The following is a 21,761-nucleotide window of genomic DNA, read 5'->3' as shown; positions in this document are numbered from 1 at the left end:
ACCTCGCTAGCTAAGAGAGAGCCGCACCTGTTTATAAGGTGCGGTGCGCCTGAGCTGTTGAGCTCCTCTCTAAAGCAGGCTTACGGGCCTAACCTCTCTTCACTCAGGGCTTATAAAGCATTTCAAATGAACTCTGAAAAGGTTGAAAGTTGGCATGGTATCATCATTTCATCCACATAGCATGTGCAAGAAAGTTGAGAGGGTTACGGCAAAAACTAGATGCACTTCTTGTACAAAACGGACAATGGTATCATACTCGTCTATTACAAAGTTGGCATGCTATCATCATAATAGTTGCGGGAGAAAGTCTTCACTTTTTCTTCGCTTGTGTCATTTGCTTATTGCGCCGTAACCATGGATAATCTTCATCGTTTATAAGGATGCTTGGGTCAGCCTTGACTTTGAAGGGAGGAATTTCATGAAACTTTTCATAATCTTCAGACATGTCTGTCTTGCCCTCCACTCCCACAATGTCCCTTTTTCCTGAAAGAACTATGTGCCGCTTTGGCTCATCGTATGATGTATTCGCTTCCTTATCTTTTCTTTTCCTCGGTCTGGTAGACATGTCCTTCACATAGATAACCTGTGCCACATCATTGGCTAGGACGAACGGTTCATCAGTGTACCCAAGATTGTTCAGATCCACTTTTGTCATTCCGTACTGTGGGTCTACCTATACCCCGCCTCCTGACAGATTGACCCATTTGCACTTCAACAAAGGGACCTTAAAATCATGTCCGTAGTCAAGTTCCCATATGTCCATTATGTAACCATAATATGTGTCCTTTCCCCTCTCGGTTGCTGCATCAAAGCGGACACCGCTGTTTTGGTTGGTGCTCTTCTGATCTTGGGCGATCGTGTAAAATGTATTCCCATTTATCTCATATCCTTTGTAAGTCAATACAGTCGAAGATGGCCCCCTGGACAACGAGTACAACTCATCACAAACAGTGGTGTCACCTCTGAGACGTGTTTCCAACCAACTGCTGAAAGTCCTGATGTGTTCACATGTAATCCAGTCGTCACACTGCTCCGGGTGTTTGGAGCGCAGACTGTTCTTGTGTTCATCGACATACGGGGTCACCAAGGTAGAGTTCTGTAGAACTGTGTAGTGTGCTTCAGACCAAGAATATCCGTCCCTGCATATTATTGAGTTCCCCCCTCGAAGCGTGCCTTTTCCAGTCAGTCTCCCCTCATACCGCGATTTAGGGAGACCTATCTTCTCAAGGCCAGGAATGAAGTCAACACAAAACCCAATGACATCCTCTGTTTGATGGCCCATGGAGATGCTTCCTTCTGGCCTAGCGCGGTTACGGACATATTTCTTTAGGACTGCCATGAACCTCTCAAAGGGGAACATATTGTGTAGAAATACGAGCCCCAGAATGACAATCTCGTCGACTAGATGAACTAGGACGTGCGTCATGATATTGAAGAAGGATGGTGGGAACACCAGCTCGAAACTGACAAGACATTGCGCCACATCACTCCTTAGCCTTGGTATGATTTACGATCACCTTCTGAGAGATTGCATTGAGAAATGCACATAGCTTCACAATGGCTAATCGGACGTTTTCCGGTAGAAGCCCCCTCATTGCAACCGAAAGCAGTTGCGTCATAATCACGTGGCAGTCATGAGACTTTAGGTTCTGGAACTTTTTCTCTGGCATATTTATTATTCCCTTTATATTCGACGAGAAGCCAGTCGGGACCTTCATACTGAGCAGGCATTCAAAGAAGATTTCTTTCTCTTCTTTCGTAAGAGCGTAGCTGGCAGGACCTTCATACTGCTTCGGAGGCATGCCATCTTTTTCGTGCAAACGTTGCAGGTCCTCCCGTGCCTCAGGTGTATCTTTTGTCTTCCCATACACGCCCAAGAAGCCTAGCAGGTTCACGCAAAGGTTCTTCGTCACGTGCATCACGTCGATTGAAGAGCGGACCTCTAGCTCTTTCCAGTAGGGTAGGTCCCAAAATATAGATTTCTTCTTTCACATGGGTGCGTGTCCCTCAGCATCATTCGGAACAGCTAGTCCGCCGGGACCCTTTCCAAAGATTACGTGTAAATCATTGACCATAGTAAGTACGTGATCACCGGTACGCATGGCGGGCTTCTTCTGGTGATCTGCCTCGCCTTTGAAATGCTTGCCTTTCTTTCGACATTGATGGTTGGTCGGAAGAAATCGACGATGGCCCAGGTACACATTCTTCCTGCTTTTGTCCAGGTATATACTTTCAGTGTCATCTAAACAATGCGTGCATGCGTGGTATCCCTTGTTTGTCTGTCCTGAAAGGTTACTGAGAGCGGGCCAATCGTTGATGGTTACAAACAGCAACGCGTGCAGGTTAAATTCCTCCTGTTTGTGCTCATCCCACGTACGTACACCGTTTCCAGTCCACAGCTGTAAAAGTTCTTCAACTAATGGCCTTAGGTACACATCAATGTCGTTGCCGGGTTGCTTAGGGCCTTGGATGAGAACTGGCATCATAATGAACTTCCGCTTCATGCACATCCAAGGAGGAAGGTTATACATACATAGAGTCACGGGCCAGGTGCTGTGATTGCTGCTCTGCTCCCCGAAAGGATTAATGCCATCCGCGCTTAAACCAAACCATACGTTCCTTGGGTCAGCTGCAAACTCAGCCCAGTACTTTCTCTCGATTTTTCTCCACTGCGACCCGTCAGCGGGTGCTCTCAACTTCCCGTCTTTCTTACGGTCCTCACTGTGCCATCGCATCAACTTGGCATGCTCTTCGTTTCTGAACAGACGTTTCAACCGTGGTATTATAGGAGCATACCACATCACCTTCGCAGGAACCCTCTTCCTGGGGGGCTCGCCGTCAACATCACCAGGGTCATCTCGTCTGATCTTATACCGCAATGCACCGCATACCGGGCATGCGTTCAGATCCTTGTACGCACCGCGGTAGAGGATGCAGTCATTAGGGCATGCATGTATCTTCTGCACCTCCAATCCTAGAGGGCATACGACCTTCTTTGCTGCGTATGTACTGTCGGGCAATTCGTTATCCTTTGGAAGCTTCTTCTTCAATATTTTCAATAGCTTCTCAAATCCTTTGTCAAGCACAGCATTCTCTGCCTTCCACTGCAGCAATTCCAGTACGGTACCGAGCTTTGTGTTGCCATCTTCGCAATTGGGGTACAACCCTTTTTTGTGATCCTCTAACATGCGATCGAACTTCAGCTTCTCCTTTTGACTTTCGCATTGCGTCCTTGCATCGACAATGACCCGGCGGAGATCATCATCATCGGGCACTGGTTCCTTTCATCTTCAGCAGCTTCCCCCCTTGCAGCATCATTGGGCACATCGTCTGGTTCCTCTTGATCTTCAGCAGCTTCCCCCGTTGCAGCATCACCGTATTCAGGGGGCACATAGTTGTCATCGTCCTCTTCTTCTTCGCCGTCTTCCATCATAACCCCCATTTCTCCGTGCTCGTCCAAACATTATAGTGTGGCATGAAACCCTTGTAAAGCAGGTGGGCATGAAGGATTTTCCGGTCAAAGTAAGACTTCGTATTCCCACATGTAGGGCATGGACAACACATAAAACCATTCTGCTTGTTTGCCTCAGCCACTTCGAGAAAATCATGCACGCCCTTAATGTACTCGGAGGTGTGTCTGTCACCGTACATCCATTGCCGGTTCATCTGCGTGCATTATATATAATTAAGTGTGTCAAAAACCATTACAGAACATCATGAATAGATAATTAAGTGACCAAATTAATAGAAGTTCATCATCACATTAGAACCAAAGTACATACATAGTTCTCATCTAACAACATATATATAGCTCTCCAGAGCATCTAATTAATTAAACCATACATTGAAACTATGTAAAACATTTCAATGCGAAAACAAATGCGATCATAATCGCAACCAAGGTAACAATTGATCCAACGGCATAATGATACCAAGCCTCGGTATGAATGGCATATTTTCTAACCTTTCTAATCTTCAAGCGCATTGCATCCATCTTGATCTTGTGATCATCGACGACATCCGCAACATGCAACTCCAATATCATCTTCTCCTCCTCAATTTTTTTATTTTTTCCTTCAAGTAATTGTTTTCTTCTTCAACTAAATTTAACCTCTCGACAATAGGGTCGGTTAGAATTTCCGGTTCAACCACCTCCTAGATAAATAAAATCTATGTCACGCTGGTCGGTATATTTGTCATAAACAATAAATGAATCAAATAGTTATAAAAAGATAATATATATATACCACATCCGAATCATAGACAGGACGAGGGCCGACGGGGGCGGATACCAAAACCATCGCACTATGTAATAAGAAGGAATAAAATAGTAAGAAAATTAGACAAGTATCTATCTAAAGTAAGAATTTTTTTCTTTCAAAAAGAAGATAAGAACAAGAGGCTCACCACGGTGTTGCCGGCGACGAGATCGGCGCGGGCGGTCGACGGCGGTGAAGACGGGAATGGGACGTGACGGGCCGCTAAACCTAGACAAATCTCGAGGAAAATGGAGCTTTGAGGTCGAGCTTCGAGAGGACAAAGCTTAACTAGTGTGGCTCGGGCATTTCATCGAACACCTCATGTGCATAGGAGGTGAGCTAGAGCACCACAAAGCCCTCCCCTCGCCGGCCAGAGAAAAACAGAGCACTGGAGTGCTCTGCTCGCGGGCGAGGGGTATATATAGGCACCTCATTGGTCCCGGTTCGTGGCATGAACCGGTACTAAATCCGGGCCTTCTGTCCCGGTTCATGCCAAGAACCGGGACAAATGGTTGTGGGCCAGGAGCGAGGACCATTAGTCCCGGTTCGTGGCTCGAACCGGGACAAATGGTTCCATACGAACCGGGACCAATGCCCACGAGGCCCCGGCCGCCCCCCTGGGCTCACGAACCGGGACGAATGCCCCCATGGGTCCCGGTTCATGACTGAACCGGGGCTAATGTGAAAACTGCCCTATGACCTATGCCCTGTTTTCTACTACTGGTAGTATGAAAAATGAATGCATTAATTTAAGGAAGATAAATATAGCTTCCATCATGAATATTCTATGGGAATGAATTTGATGGCGGGTCTATCATTTGGAAATCCTATATAAATAAACAAATGATTATTGTTATCATTATTAACCTATTTCTCTCAATGGAACAATGTCGTCACTATATGTAATCATGCACGAGAATAAGTCCACATCAACATACAACCTTGCAAGAAAACACATAATCAAAGTAAATGAGTACTCTATTAATTTTGAGATTATATTAATACTAGCCTGCCCATTATTACCAATATTCATGTGTGTCCTTACGATGGCTTAAGATGTAGATGGATTTTTTTCCTTTTTGCGGAAAGATGTAGATAGATTCACTTGATAGTAGTATCGAAAATAAAATGTAAAATAGAAAAAAGCTTTCATGATCGAATATTTTTTGGCAATGAATTTAATGGTGGGTCTACGACACGGAAGTCTATGTAACTAAATAGATGACCCTTATTAACCAAAATTTATCTTTTGCTCGCGAGGTCAGTTGAGCTCACAATGAACAGTAAAATCCAAAAATATTAAAAGCAAATCAGAAAAATTCTCATTTTCCAACTATCTTTGACATATGTTTTGAATGCCTGCAAAATTTCATCATGAAATGACATTCATGGAAGTCGTTGCAGAAAAACAAAAGTAACACTCCAAAATGCGTTCGAAAATAACATTTTTGGAGCATCAATTTTGTTTTTTCCCTTGACTTCCACGAATGTCATTCCATGGTGAAATTGGGTGAGCACTGAAAACTTTTGTCAATGTTTGCCACAAAAAATAGATTTTTTGATTTAAAAAAATGATTTTACTATTCACTTGAGCTCATTTGAGGCCGAGCTTAGAAACACCATGTCCCTTGTTAACTTATTTATTTGAGCATGCAACCATGTTGACGCAACACGTATAACACATGCATGGGGAAAAGGTCACCTCGACATATAACCATGTAGGGGAACCCACAATCAAAGTGCCATTAATTTCAAGATGATGTTAATACTAGCCTACTCATTATTACGACATTTATGCATTTCCTTACTATGGTTTAAGGGAAGTCCTAGCGCACCATATACCTTAAACTATATCTAATGGCATTAAATAGAAATTTAGACATGGCAGTGCGAGTTTACTATATCTTCACACGAGTTGGGTGTCGGAAGAGCAATGTTTGAAACTGATAGCTTGGTGCTCCATCATGCAGTTACTTCTTACTTATGACTTTGCACCACTAGCAAACCTTTTCAAGATGATCAAGCTCAAACTTGAAACTCAATTTATCCATGCGTGCGTTGTTCATGTCTATCGTGAATTTAACAAGCCAGCACATGTTCTTGCGGCTTTGGGCGCAGGGCTAGCTGTGGACAACATGTGTGTGTGGGTTGACAGCTACCCGGCGATCTTGCCGCGTCCTAAATGGAATAAGAGTGTTCCATCTAAAAAAATATCTCATTTAACGTCTTTTGTGAGAGAAAAGTTATCATATGTCTTGATTTTGGTGCTAACATCAATATTTAGATTATGTTGTGGTTGCTTTATCTTTCCTCATTAAATAGGCACCACATCTGATTTTTATTTATGAAATTGTGCTAAGATACAAACATTGGGAGTGTCCTAATATGTAATAGATAGATTCATTCACAGGAATCAATACTCAAAGTAAATAAGTAGTGTGGAAAATAAATGCCTTCAAGTAAGAAAAATAAATATAGCTTCCATCATGACCGAATATTTTGCGGCAATGAATTTAATGGAGAGTCTATCGCTTACAAAATCATCAATAAAAGGAAGTCTCCCCACCATATGACCACAATCAAAGTAGAATAGAAGTATATATTGACGTGTGCTTGATACCATCACCATGATGTGGTCTCTCGACAAGAAGCCTAGGCCCAGCAGACTGGCCCACAATGGTCCAATCGTTCGGTCGTTAGGCCTAATAGTCCTAAAAGGAAAAGAGGCACGGTCTGCGCATGCCAGGACCAAGGAGATCAAACGACTTGAAGTGATAGGACCGCAATGAATAAGGGAGGCCTCACCTAGGAGATCAGAGCCTGCGGAGCAAGAGTTCACCACATGTGACCTCCGCCACGCTCGAGGGCTACTGATGGGGACACGACCCGAGGGTGGCTCACCAAGCTGGAGCCCTGATCCGGCCCATGGGGCTCAGCAAGTGGAGGAACCAACTTATAGGGATCTTTGCCCCCAAGTCAAGAAGGGCAGCGGCCTAAATTGCATCAACCCCTTGTAACCCTAACCTCCACCGCCTATAAGGGGAGGTTGGGAGCACCCATGGCATCCAATCTTAGAGGAAAAGAACTCCCGGTAGCAACCCAACCTTCACCATTGTATTCCCTCGCACGATGAACGCTATCACCATGAATAATAAGAAGCAGGATGTAGGGTATTACTCTCCGAAGGCCCAAACCTAGGTAACTTGTGCATGCTGGCTCCGTCCCGGTACTTGCAATGTACTTAGGAACCCTACCGAAGGATTTGACGGTATTTTGAATCGTCACTGGGCCTCATGGGCCCTTCAACAGGCCTTACCAGGCTCCCATCAATGAGCCACCCCCTATGTATGACACCGTTAGTAGTCCCGAGCGTGGCGGAGGTCGTAGAAGCGGGTCTTCGAGACCTCTGGCAGGCTGCTCCGTTGGTAGCGCTTGTCCTTGTGATTCTACCTTGGGAAGCTTGATTTGAGGCCTCCGTGGCCCATAACTCCTCTCTAGGACGACTCCGACTAGTATCCTAGAGTCTTAACAGGAGCTGACATGGCCAACCTGACTAAATTGGGATCTCTTGAGAAACCATTTGTGCAGATCCCATCGATTAAGGGACGTGATGATGATGGCTCCTGAATCCACGCAATATGTTTGGAGTATTCCGGGAGGGCGGCTCGGGATTCCCCTCCACAGCTTTTTTCATGGGCCGTTGCACTTCTTTTGCTGGCAGCTACACCACATCCCACCAAACGGGGTTCTTCATATTACCAACTTCATTACCTTTTGTGAGTGCTTTTCCTCAGGACAATGAACCTATAATACACAAGAAGCGTTGATGGGCCCTGACTCCCGATTTGGCTATACGCCAAAATAATCCAAGATAGTATACATACACATAATTCAAGTTTAGAACTTGATAGACCCTCTGAAAAACTTAAAAGTATAAAGTGTAGGGATGGATCTATAAATTGACAAAGATAAAAATGGTTTATAATGCTTGACTTATTGCAAATAGCTAGTTTATGGCAAGATCAAGGAGTTGATTATGACGAGATTATCTCATCATAATAATAATTGAAGTCAGTTTGGATTAAACTAGTAATTACTAAATATTTCAATTCTGAGATATAACAGATGGATGTCAAAATGATTTCCATAAGATGGAAATAGTACTAAGGATGTATATTAATATGATACGGTCCAAGGTAATTTTCTCGACCCAAAGGATGCTAGTAAGTGTGCAAAATTCAAGAGATCTAGTAATGATCTGAAGCAAGCATAGTGGAGTTGGAATCTTTGTTTTTGATGAATCGATCAAATAATATGATTTCATCGATAGAAACAAAGATGCTTGTATTTACAAGAAAGTAAGTGGGAGCATCATAATATTGTGCATGACACATTGTTGATTGGAAATTATATAAATTTCTTGACATGGATCAAAACTTTATTGAAAATAGTTTTCCAGTAAAGTACTTAGGCGTTATAGTCCTTGTATTGGACATAATAATTTATGGAGATAGTAGTGTCTAATCGGGCTTAACCAAAATACATATTGACAAAAATACTAAAGCAGTTTAGTATGAAAAATTCCAAGAAGAGTTTTCTTGTCAAAGTCACATGGAGGGAGTTCTTAACAAGAGAGGGGGAGAGTGTTTCTACGTACCCTCGTAGACCGAAAGGGGAAGCGTTTGACAACGCAGTTGATGTAGTCGAACTTCTTCTAGATCCGACCGATCAAGCAACGAATGTACGACACCTTCAAGTTCTGCACACGTTCAACTCGATGGCGTCCCTCGTCCTCTTGCTGATTCACCCTTCCCTCTTCAAGGGAAAACCAACGCATGCTCAAGAGGTAGCAGTAAACCCATCGCCTACTGATACGTCTCCAATGTATCTATAATTTTTGATTGTTCCATGCTGTTATATTATCATTCTTGGATGTTTTATAATCATTTTAGTCATTTTATATCATTTTTTGGTACTAACCTATTGACATAGTGCCAAGTGCCAGTTGATATTTTTGCATGTTTTTTACATCGTAGGAAATCAATATCAAACGGAGTCCAAATGCAGCGAAACTTTTTGTGGATGTTTTTGACCAGAAGACATCCAATGGGCCGGAGAAGCGGCTAGGGGTGCTCCGAGGGGAGCACAACCCACCAGGGCGCGCCTGGAGGCCTAGGCGCGCCCTGGTGGGTTGTGCCCACCTCGGGTGCCTCCCAAACCGACTCTTTGCTCTACAAATACCCCAATATTCCAGAAACCCTAGGGATTCGATGAAAATGAATTCCAGCTGCCGCAGAGTCCAGAACCACCAGATCCAATCTAGACACCATCATGGAGGGGTTCATCATGTCCATTGGTGCCTCTCCAATGATGCGTGAGTAGTCTTTTGTAGACCTTCGGGTCCGTAGTTAGTAGATGGATGGCTTCCTCTCTCTCTTTTGATTCTCAATACAATGGTCTCTTGGAGATCCATATGATGTAACTCTTTTGCGGTGTGTTTGTTGGGATCCGATAAACTTTGAGTTTATGATTAGATCTATGTTTTTATCCATGAAAGTTATTTGAGTCTTCTTTGATCTCTTATATGCATGATTGCTTATAGCCTCGTATTTCTTCTCCGATATTTTGGTTTTGTTTGGCCCACTTGATCTATTTATCTTGCAATGGGAAGAGGTGCTTTGTGATGGGTTCGATCTTACGGTGCTTGATCCCAGTGATAGAAGGGGAACCGACACGTATGTATCGTTGCTATTAAGCATAACAAGATGGGGTCTATTTCTACATAAATAGATCTTGTCTACATCATGTCGTCGTTCTTATTGCATTACTCCGTTTCTCCATGAACTTAATACACTAGATGCATGCCGGATAGCGGTCAATGTGTGGAGTAATAGTAGTAGATGCAGGCAAGAGTCGGTCTACTAATCTTGGACGTGATGCCTATATAATGATCATTGCCTGGATATCGTCATGATTATTTGAAGTTCTATCAATTTCCCAACAGTAATTCGTTTACCCACCGTTTGCTATTTCTCGAGACAAGCCATTAGTGAAAACTACGGCCCCCGGGTCTCTTCTTTAATATATTTGCCTTTGCGATATATTTACCTTTGCTTTATTTTCAGATCTATTAAACCAAAAATACCTTGCTGCAATTTATTTTATCCGGGATCTATTTATCCCATCTATCATATTTTTATCACGTCTGTTTGCCAATTTCTGGCGCCGCTACCCGAAAGGGAATGATAACCCCTTTTACACGTCGGATTGCGAGTATTTGTTATTTGTGTGTAAGTGTTGTTTACGTAGTGTTGCTTGGTTCTCCTACTGGTTCGATAACCTTGGTCTCATCACTGAGGGAAATACCTACCGTCGTTGTGCTACATCATCCCTTCCTCTTTGGGAAATACCGACGTAGTCTAGTAGACATCAAAAGGAATTTTTGGCGCCGTTGTCGGGGAGACATCATCAACATCTACCAGGTTCCTAATCACAAATATCATCTCCTCGCAATTTACATTATTTGCCTCTCGTTTTCCTCTCCCCCACTTCCTCGCAATTCATTTTATCCGCCCTCTTTTTCGTTCGCCGTTTTCTTGCCGGATCTATTTTTTGAGTGCAATCTTGTTGCGTAGTCACAATGACTCAAGAGAACACAAGTTGTGTGATTTCTCAAATACCAACAACAATGATTTTATTGGCACTCCGATTGCTCCTCCCGCCACTAGTGCGGAGTCTTGTGATATTAATACCGCTTTGCTAAATCTTTTTATGAAAGATCAATTTTCCGGCCCTCCTAATGAGGATGCCGCGTCCCATCTGAACACATTCGTGGAATTATGCGATATGCAAAACAAAAAAGATGTGGACAATGATGTTGTGAAGATGAAATTATTTCCGTTTTCTTTGCGTGATTCTGCAAAAATTCAAGTTTTCTTATTTGCCCCGTAATAGTATCGATTCTTGGAATAAGTGCAAAGATGCTTTTATCACTAAGTATTTTCCGCCCGCAAAAATTATTTCCCTTAGAACCCAGATCATGAATTTCAAGCAACTTGAACATGAGCATGTTGCACAATCTTGGGAAATGATGAAAATGATGCTAAGAAATTACCCAACTCATGGGTTAAATCTTCGGATGATCATAAAAAAAATTATGCGGGGTTGAATTTTGTTTCTCATAATCTTTTAGATTCCGCCGCGGGTGGTACTTTTATGGAAATTACTTTGGGTGAAGCTACCAAATTGCTTGATAATATTATGGAAAATTATTCACAATGGCATACCGAAAGAGCTCTTACTAGTAAAAAAGTTAATTCGGTTGAAGAAATTTCTTCTTTGAGTGAAAAAGTTGATGCTCCTATGAAATTGGTTGCTAGTAAAAGTGCTCCTATTGATTTTAATGATATGCCTTTGTCTACTTTGATTGAGCGAAATAGTGATGCCGTAGATGTGAATTTTATCTCGCGAAACAATTTCAATAACAATGCTTATAGAGGTAATTTTAATCCTAGGCCTTTTCCTAGTAATTCCTCTAATAATTATGGTAATTCCTATGGAAATCCTTCTTACAATAATAATAGGAACACCTCTGATCTTGAGAATAATATTAAAGAATTTATCAACACTCAAAAAGTTTTCAATACTACAATAGAAGAAAAGTTGAATAAGATTGATGATTTGTCTAATGGTTTGATAGAGTTCTTAAAGTTTACGGAGGAACATGTTAGGAAAAGGGGTCCGAAGAAAATATGTTGTCCGTGTGTTGTTTGCGAGAATGATGTTATGTACACAATTGAATCGGGAGAGTTGCATAAGCACTTGTTGGCTAGTGGTTTCATGCCCGGTTATACGACATGGAAAAGTCATGGTGAGGATGGGAAGTCATGTGAAGGAGCGGAACATGACGAGGAACAAGAATGGATGATGGATGGACATGATGAACAATCTGACCGTGATGAATATATGGGGCATAGAAGATGGCTGAATAAAAATGATGAATGGAGAAACAGAGAAGATTTGTTTGATAACACAAAACAAAAGCGAGGGAAGCCACGCAAAAGGAGTGAAATAGAAATCCTATGAATGTTGAACAACTAGGAAGAGTGTCCAGAGCCTGGAAAGAAATGGAAGAGCACTACTAGGGAAAAGCCTAGCAGTAGCGTTGGTTTTTGGCCTATCAGTAGCGCGGGTAACCACACTACTGCTAGGACACTACAACTAAAGGTTAGCAGTAACGTTTGTTAGCCCGCGTTACAAATATATCTACTTAGTAGTAGCGCATACTTCAAAACGCGCAACTGGTAATTACTAGTAGCGCGTCTCACTGCCCGCGCTACTACTATTATTCCGTATTCTATTTCTATTTTATTTTTTGTCGTATTCATACACCTTTATACAAGTTTTCATACTGTAGCAATTTAGAGATTGTTTTTACTTTATAATGAGTTATTAAATCACTAAGTGAAAGAACCGCGGATTAGTTTCAAGTGGATGGATCCTAAGTGACCAAGTCATGGATTATTATTAGTTCCAAGTGGATGGATCCTAAGTGATCAAGTCATGGATTATCGTGATAATCCATGACTTGATCAGTTAGGATCCATCCACTTGAAACTAATCCACGGTTCTTTCACCCAATGATATAATAGCTCATCATCATCATCATCATATTAATATAAAAACTCTTGCATCATATCATCACCAACAACACTAGCTATTAATCATCATAGTCATTACCACCAACACTATTTAATCATCATAGTCATAGTGTAGCTATCTAATCACCACCAACACTAGCTAATAATAATCATCATAGTCATTACCACCAACCCTAGCTATTTAATCATCATAGTCATAGTGTAGCACATCATCATCTTCAAACTCATTCTAGCTAGCTAATCACTCCTGCTCTCTCTCTCTCTCAGGTAAAATAGCATATAACATGTGTAGCACTCCTGATTCATCATATTGGAGCATGCAGATGAACATGTCTCCTAATTGTGGGCTGCGCTTCTGATTGCTGCCCCCTAGTACTTCTCTGCGATCGTTCACAATTTTGCTCCTGTCTTTTACTATTAAGACTTACTCGCTTTTAGAAATCTTGAATGCACTCATGTGTAATGTAGGATATCTTGGCCGTAAGCTAACCATTTTCATGCGGCCTTTAGCCTCGATCCAATGAGGCACAACTATCATCGGGAGTCCCTGTTGAAGAACATCATAGTAACATACTTAGCAATGAAGTTTAGCTTAAAAAATAATGTATGCAAAAGATGCACTGAGGACAAATAGTAAACATCTTACCATCTTTCCTAAATAGATGTGACCGTAGTTCAATACGCATGCTAGTGGTCGCACGTTTTGAGTACTAAGATTTTGAAGTCCAGGAAAATAATTTTTGTTGACAGTATCAGGATCCTCAAGCCATGAAACATAATGACTTATCTCCTCGCAGTTTAGTTCAGCCCCGGGACAGTAGTAGGTCATGTCTACCAAGCGTCAGACATGTTTGCTTGAATGGAAATAAGCTATCAATAGAAATTAGTTGTCAACTATTTTTGAATAAACAATATCCAAGACATAAATATGGTTGAGAAACTCACATAATGGTAGAATTGGAGGCGTCTGCACATCGACCCAGACGTCGATATTACCTTCAATATCATCTTCCGGACGAATATCAAAGGTGATAAGCATATCAGGCTCAAATGCATAAGCCTTGCATAGTGCTCTCCAATTTTTGCATTCAAAATAGGTGTATGTGTCTGCATTGTATAATTTTTTGGCAAAAGTATAACCATGCTCGGTCCTCAAGTGAACTCTCTTTACCTCCATAGTTACCATAGTACTGAAACCAATCTTATCCAAGACATAAATTCTTGCATGGTAGGGGATACGCCGGTAGAATAGTAAAAAATTAAAATTATAAGATGAAGCAAAAGAAGCAGAAGTCATGGTTAATTACGAAAAAAGACTTGTTGTTGTGACTTCCTGTATCCACTTCGAAGGTCTCATCAAGCTTGATGCTGAAGCGCCTACCACCAACTAAGAAATTCATGTCGCACAGGCCGCGCTCGTCTTCGCAGTATTTGCACATACCGAAATCCTTTTCGTCGTTAGACATTTCCTATGTTCATAGTTGAAAAATTAATTGAAAATCGATCGAAGGCAACTACCAGGAAACTCAACACACAGATCACTATTACTCAATATGCAACGGGTTGACTTTAGGTCTATCGAGTCTTCCTTCCTAAACTCTCATCTCACGTATATGGTGGGCACTCCCTCTCTAATATTGCGACCATCGGTAATGGTCGCTACTCCTCCTGTCCCTAGTGCATTACAAATATCTAGCACAAGGAAAGAAAGAGAAGCGACCCCCATGACAACAGTCGGCATTCTTCTTCTCTCATATATGGTGGACACTCCCTCACCGATTTTTCGACCGTCGAAGATGGTCGCTACTCCTTCTTCCCCTAGTGCATAACAAAGGTCTAGCACAAAGAGAAGAAGGAAAAGCGACCCCACGACAACAGTCGACATTCTTCTTCTCTCATATATGGTGGAGACTCTCCCTCACCGATTTTTCGACTGTCATGTATGGAGCCCCGACAGACTTAAAGTCAACTTGAAATGTCATTTAATTCTCTTTCTAGCAAATCCGGGGCACTCGATATTTCCTACATATTCTAGCACAAGTCATGCTTAAATTCACGGAAAAATCCGGCATGACCTTTGCTAAAATAGGACATATTGAGCACCTGAAATTTGCCGGAACGGAAATGAATCAACACTCCAGCAAAACATAGGCCACTCGGATTTTCCCTGCGATACAAAGATGTCCCTTCTCTCATATATCCAAATCAATTATCATAAGCATTCGCACCCGGACATTTCAATATATCTTATAACCCAAACATTTCATTTGGTTAAGAAGCATAACTAAACACCCTAGTTCTACTCTATTCAACACCGAGTAGTAGAAAAGGAGGAGGTGGACTTTTAGCTCACCGACTCGGGTGTAGAGGAAGTAGAGGTAGCTCGGATGATGATCACTCCAAGGAGACATGACTCTACAAAGCCTGCACATTCCACCGAGTAAAATTTTAATTAGATCATAAAATCTCATATAGCATTCTTTGATGACAAAGTGATAATGACATAAATTCAACTAGTTCTATTAATTCAACTAGTTTAACTAACCCCTTACTAAAAATAAACTAGTTCTATTAATTTTCTTACTAAAAAAACTAGTTCTATAGTAAAATTTTAATTAGATCATCAAATGCCTATTCACTAGTTTTCTATTACTAAAATTTTAGTAAGATTCTGTGTACTAAAATTTTCTATTACTAAAACTTTTTTATATTACTAAAATTAAAAACTATTTCTATACCTAATTATATTACTAAAATTTTCTATTACTAAAACTATTTCTATACCTAATTACAAACTTGTAGAGGAAGGGAGGAGGGAGGGAGGTAGGAGGGAGGGAGGAGAGAGGGAGGAGGCCGAGATGGCGGCAGATGGAGGGGGAGGAAGGAGGGAGGAGGGGTGGCGTATGGAGGTGGGGCAATGGCTGGAGGGGGAGGAGGAGGGAGGAGGAGGGGGAGGAGGGAGGGAGGAGGAGGTGGTGGGAGGAGGGAGGAGGGCCACCGGAGGGAGGAGGAGAGAGAGAGGATACCTTGGGGCGACGGAACCCACGGGAGAGTGAGACTGGGAGTGAAGAGGGGAGAGTGAGGGGCGGCCGGTTGGAGAAGATAGGATGGGCTTAGCAGCAGCGCGCTTTGGGATAAAGCGCTACCGCTAAACGTCATAGCAGTAGCGCCTTTTACCAGAGCAGCACTACTGCTATCCTAGTAGCAGTAGCGCCTTGTGAGAAAACGCGCTACTGCTAAGGCTAAGCATGTAAAAAAACAAAAATACATTGGTCATCAATGATCTTTCAGTGTAGAATCTAAATTGTCAATAGGAATCTTTCCTGGTTTAAGAACCGGCGAAGATTCCTATTGCGGCCACAGATCCTACACATAGAGTTCAATGAAGACCAAGTGGTTGTGATGGTTTGAGAAGTAACGTATTTAAGGTGGTAAACACCCTATTCGCGGAGCGAGGTGGGACTAAATTAGTTGCAACGACTGGACTAAACTTAGCAGTAGCGAGGGTGGGCGAAAAGCGCTGCTGCTAAGTTCAATAGCAATAGCGCTCTTAGGAAACCGGCGCTACTACTAAACCTAATCCGGCGGCAATGTCGTGGCATTTGTAGTATTAGCGTTGTTTTTTGCTAACGTGGTACTGCTACGTGGGTAGTAGTAGCGCGGTTTTTTTACGCGCAGCAGTAGCGCCTTATTTTAAACCGCGTTGTTGGTAAGATTCTGTGTATAAGGTTTTTCCTAGTAGTGGAGAGTGGAGCCACTGTTAAAAGTATGGAAAACATGGTGTCCATTTTGGGACTTGGAGTATTGGAAGTATCTCTCGACGCCCCATTGTATCGATGTCATGCATATCGTGAAGAATGTTTGCGAGAGTTTGGTTGCCACCATTTTGAACATCCTAGACAAGACAAAAGATACGGGAAGCTCAAGAAAAGACCTAGAATCACTTGAAATAAGGCCAGATTTGTGGGCTGACGTGGAGGAAAGTGATGTTGGTAAGGCTAAGAAAGCGATGTCAAAATTCAAAGCCGCTTGCTACAGTCTGTCTCCAGAGGAACTTGACAAGATATTCAACTGCCTTGCTAATGTTCGGGTAAGTTCCAGGAACATACACAAATATTTGTCACGTGAGAAGAAAACTTTATCTGGGATGAAGTCGCATGACTATCACGTGATGATTACACAAATAATTCCGGTTGCACTTAGAGGAATAATGGAACCGCGTGTCAGGAAGACACTCCAAGACCTCTGTAACTTCTTTGACATCATCTCTCATAAATCAATTAGCCTAAAGTGTTGCAAGAAACTACAGGAAGAGATTGTTGTCATACTATGTGAGCTTGGGGTGTACTTCCCGCCCTCATTTTTTGACATCATGGTGCATCTGCTTGTCCACGTTATTGGAGACATCATAGACCTGGGCCCAGTATTCCTTCACAACATGTCCCCCTTTGAAAGGTTAAATGGGATACTCAAACGATATGTTCATAACATGTCACATCCAGATGGAAGCATCGTCCAGGGATTTCTAACTGTGGAGGTTATCTCGTTTTGCATGGACTACCTTGAAGTCGACAAACCTTTGGGCATTTCCAAGAATAAGCACATTGGCAGGATCAAGGGCGTAGGTTACAAGAAAAGGAGAAATAACTTGCATGTAACCTTCGACTATCCGAACCGAGAGCAACGAAATGAATACTACGTCTTCACTTTGTCTTCGACTTCCATTCGCTGCAGTCATTTTTCTTCGAACATAAAGCTCCGAACAGATTGCTTCACGTCAGTAATAAATTTTGAGGGGCTAACTCCTTCACATCAATCTTCTCGCCTACATATTGTAACACCCCGCATGTAACTTGCCATATCTGTAACTCCGACTCTTGCCATTTCCGGCTATGTGATATGTTATTCCCTCCGTTGTCGGGTTTTTGTCTTTCGTTTTGTATTTTGTCATGTCATGCATTTTCATATCATGTCATCATGTGCATTGCATTCGCATACGTGTTCGTCTCATGCATCCGAGCATTTTCCCCGTTGTCCGTTTTCCAATCCGGCGCTCCTATCTCCTCCGGTGCACCCCTCTAGTTTTCTTTCGTGTGCGTGTGTCCAACTTTCTTGGAATGGACCGAGGCTTGTCAAGTTGTCTTAATATACCACCCGGAGACTACCGGTCAAGTTTCGTTCCATTCGGAGGTCGTTTGGTACTCCAACGGTTAACCGGGCCTCCGCTATGTCCATTTGAGTGTCCAGCAAAAACCCCCTCCAAAACCAGCCCAAAGCCCATCAAACTCTCTTCCATGCTCTAGGTCGTTCGATCACGATCGTGTGGGCGAAAACCGCACCTCATTTGGAGTCTCCTAGCTCCCTCTACCTATAAATGAGTGGGCATCCCGAAAAACGAAATCTCAGACGAACCCTAACCCTCTCCCTCCTCGCCGCGCCGGACGCGTCCGCCCGCGCCGGACACGTCCGCCGCCGCGCCCCGGCGAATCTGCTGCTGCCACGTGTCCCGCCGGCCTCTCCCTCCGCGCCGGCCCGCGGGCCCGCCCGAGCCCGCCGCCGCCTCCTCCGCGCCCGCGCGCGCCCGCCACCGCCGCCTCCGCCGGAGCCGCGCCGCCGCCGCCCGCCGGTCTCCTCGCCGCCGGTCGAGCTCGCCTCCGCCGTCCGTCGCTCCGGGCGCCGCCGCCCGCTGGCGCCACCGCCTCCAGCGACCGCCGCCCCCGCCGGCGACCGCCTCCTCCGCCGCGCCTCCTCCTCTCCTCCCCCGCCTAGCGCCGCCCGCCGCCGGTCCCTGCCTCGCCGCCGTCGGGCTCGAGCTCGAGCTCGGGAGCCGGCCCGATCCGATCTGGTAGAAACCGCGCCCGTTGACTTTTCTCCCCCTAGAAATTCTTCTAAGTCTTGGAAATTCATCAGCATATGCACTTGTTCCCGATGCGATAACTTTGTGCACGTAGCTCCGATTCACGCGTATAATATGTCAAATTGTTCATCTCGTGATGCTCTTCATTTTATTCAATTGCACCATTTTCATTAGAGGTCATCTTGATGCCCAAATCTTCGTTGGAAGAGGGCTAGTTGCTGTTAATCTCTGGTTCTTATCAGAACTTGGAGATTTGTCATTTTTGTATCATTTATTCTGTGCATTTTTTGAGCATGAGCTCTAAATGTGTTTTGAAGTATGCCATGCCATCTTTCCACTGGTATAGTCCATGTATTTTTGTGATCTATTTGGTGACTAGCACAAGCATGCAAATTAGGCCCCGTAATATTTCTGATTTCAGGGACTTAGTGATTTCTCTAAGTCTTTGTCTGCTGTAATTTTGTTGCCATGTAAACTTGATGCTAGAGAGAGATCCATGCATATTTTGGAGATGTTCAGTAAGGATGTTTTGTAGCTATAGTTGTAATTGATCCATTCCCGCAATTTTTTGCAATTTTAGAGTGCCATAGCATGACTCAATCTTGCTCTACTTTTGCTATAAAATATTTCTGGCAGATTCTTGACATGATTTGCAATCTTGCCAAGCTTATTGTAGTTGATCCATACATGCTATGTAATTTTTCTTGCCATGGATAGCTTCATAAACATGCCGTCTTGCTGTAGGTATGCCTGGTTTGTCATGCATTGCTCTGTAGTGAGTGCATCAAGCTCACAAAGAGGCCTACATATTAATATTTCTGCCATGCTCTGTTTTCTGCTAAGTCTGAAACCTGATAACGAAACTTGCTATGTTTACATGCTTGCCATCATATCTTCTGGTACTTTTTGGCTTATGGTCAGTAAGGGACTTTTGTCATGTGCATTTAGTAGAACACTACCATGCCTTGTTTTGCTATGTTAAGTTCCTGTAGCATCTTGATTTCGTGCTCCGAACATTGCTACCTGATGCTGTTTTCTGCCATGTCCAGTTTTTCACTAAGTCTGTGAACCTGTAATCTTTTGCACTTTTGCCATGCTTGTTTGAGCTTGATATGTTGTGAACTAGCCGTAGCTCTGTGTTCATCTTTTGTCAAGCATCTCCTGTAGATTACTGATATGTGCTTTGTTGCTATGTTGGGGTGCTGTAGCATTGTTGCTTGTTGCACTTTAAGGTGCTATCATGCTGTTAACCGCAGATTAGTGTCATTCTTGTTTTGGTTGCCATTTGCAAACCGTGCATCCGATTCCGGTGTTCTTCATATCGATTTTGACCGAAATCATCTCATCTTTTCAGTGGCATGCTTGGTTTGCCAAGTTACTGCCATGTTCATCATTTTCCTCCCGGAGCACGCATATGCATCGCATATCATATCTTGTATATCATACATGTTTTGCATCATGTTGCTTGCGCATTTCTCGTTGTTGATTGTGGTTCCGTTTGTTTGTGTTCTTGTCTTGGGTAGAGCCGGGAGACGAGTTCGTGAACGAGGAACCTGTCGAGTACGCTTACGAGGATCAAGCTTTCGACAACTCTGAGAATCTTGCAGGCAAGATGACCACCCCTCGAAATCACTTCTATCTTTGCTATGCTAGTTGTTCGCTCTATTGCCATGCTCGCTACCTATCACTTGCTATATCATGTCTCCTATTTTCAGCCATGTCAGCCCCTAACCATCCTTTCCCAGCAAATCGTTGTTTGGCTATGTTACCGCTTTTGCTCAGCCCCTCTTATAGCGTTGCTAGTTGCAGGTGAAGTTGAAGTCTGTTCCATGTCGGAACATGGACATGTTGGGATATCACGTTATCTCTTATTTAATTAATGCATCTATATATTTTGGTAAAGGGTGGAAGGCTCGGCCTTATGCCTGGTGTTTTGTTCCACTCTTGCCGCCCTAGTACTGTTATACCGGGATTATGTTCCTTGAGTTTGCGTTCCTTACACGGTCGGGTGATTTATGGGACCCCCTTGACAGTTCGCCTTGAATAAAACTCCTCCAGCAAGGCCCAACCTTGGTTTTACCATTTGCGACCTATACCTTTTTCCCCCGGGTTTTCTAGAGCCCGAGGGTCATCTTTATTTTAAACCCCCGGGCCAGTGCTCCTCTGAGTATTGGTCCAAACTGTCAGTCGCCGGTGGCCACCAGGGGCAACTCTGGTCTGGCCTATCGGAAGCTTGGACAATCCGGTGTGCCCTGAGAACGAGATATGTGCAGCTCCTATCGGGATTTGTCGGCACATTCGGGAGGCTTTGCTGGTCTTGTTTTACCATTGTCGAGATGTCTTGTAAACCGGGATTCCGAGACTGATCGGGTCTTTCCGGGAGAAGGTTTACCCTTCGTTGACCGTGAGAGCTTATGATGGGCTAAGTTGGGACACCCCTGCAGGGTATTATCTTTCGAAAGCCATGCCCGCGGTTATGAGGCAGATGGGAATTTGTTAATGTCCGGTTGTAGACAACTTGTCACTTGACCCAATTAAAATACACCAAGTGCGTGTGTAGCCGTGATGGTCTCTTCTCGGCGGAGTCCGGGAAGTGAACACGGTCTGTGTTATGTTTGACGTAAGTAGGTGTTCAGGACCTCTTCTTGGTCATTGCTAGATGACGTCCGTTCCATTGCTTCTCTTCTCGCTCTCGTTTGCGTAAGTTAGCCACCATATATGCTTTTGCCGCTGCAGCTCCACCTCTTTGCACCACCTTTTCCTACAAGCTTAAATAGTCTTGATCTCGCGGGTGTGAGATTGCTGAGTCCCCGTGACTCACAGATACTTCCAACACCAGTTGCAGGTGCCGATGATGCCAGTGCAGACGATGGCGTCGATCTCAAGTGGGAGTTCGACGAGGAACGTGGTCGTTACTATGTGTCTTTTCCTGATGATCAGTAGTGGTGCCCAGTTGGGACGATCGGGGATCTAGCATTTAGGGTT

Source organism: Aegilops tauschii, chromosome 6, assembly GCF_002575655.3.
Source record: "Aegilops tauschii subsp. strangulata cultivar AL8/78 chromosome 6, Aet v6.0, whole genome shotgun sequence".
Classification (NCBI taxonomy): Eukaryota; Viridiplantae; Streptophyta; class Magnoliopsida; order Poales; family Poaceae; genus Aegilops; species Aegilops tauschii.
This window is presented reverse-complemented; position numbering follows the sequence as displayed.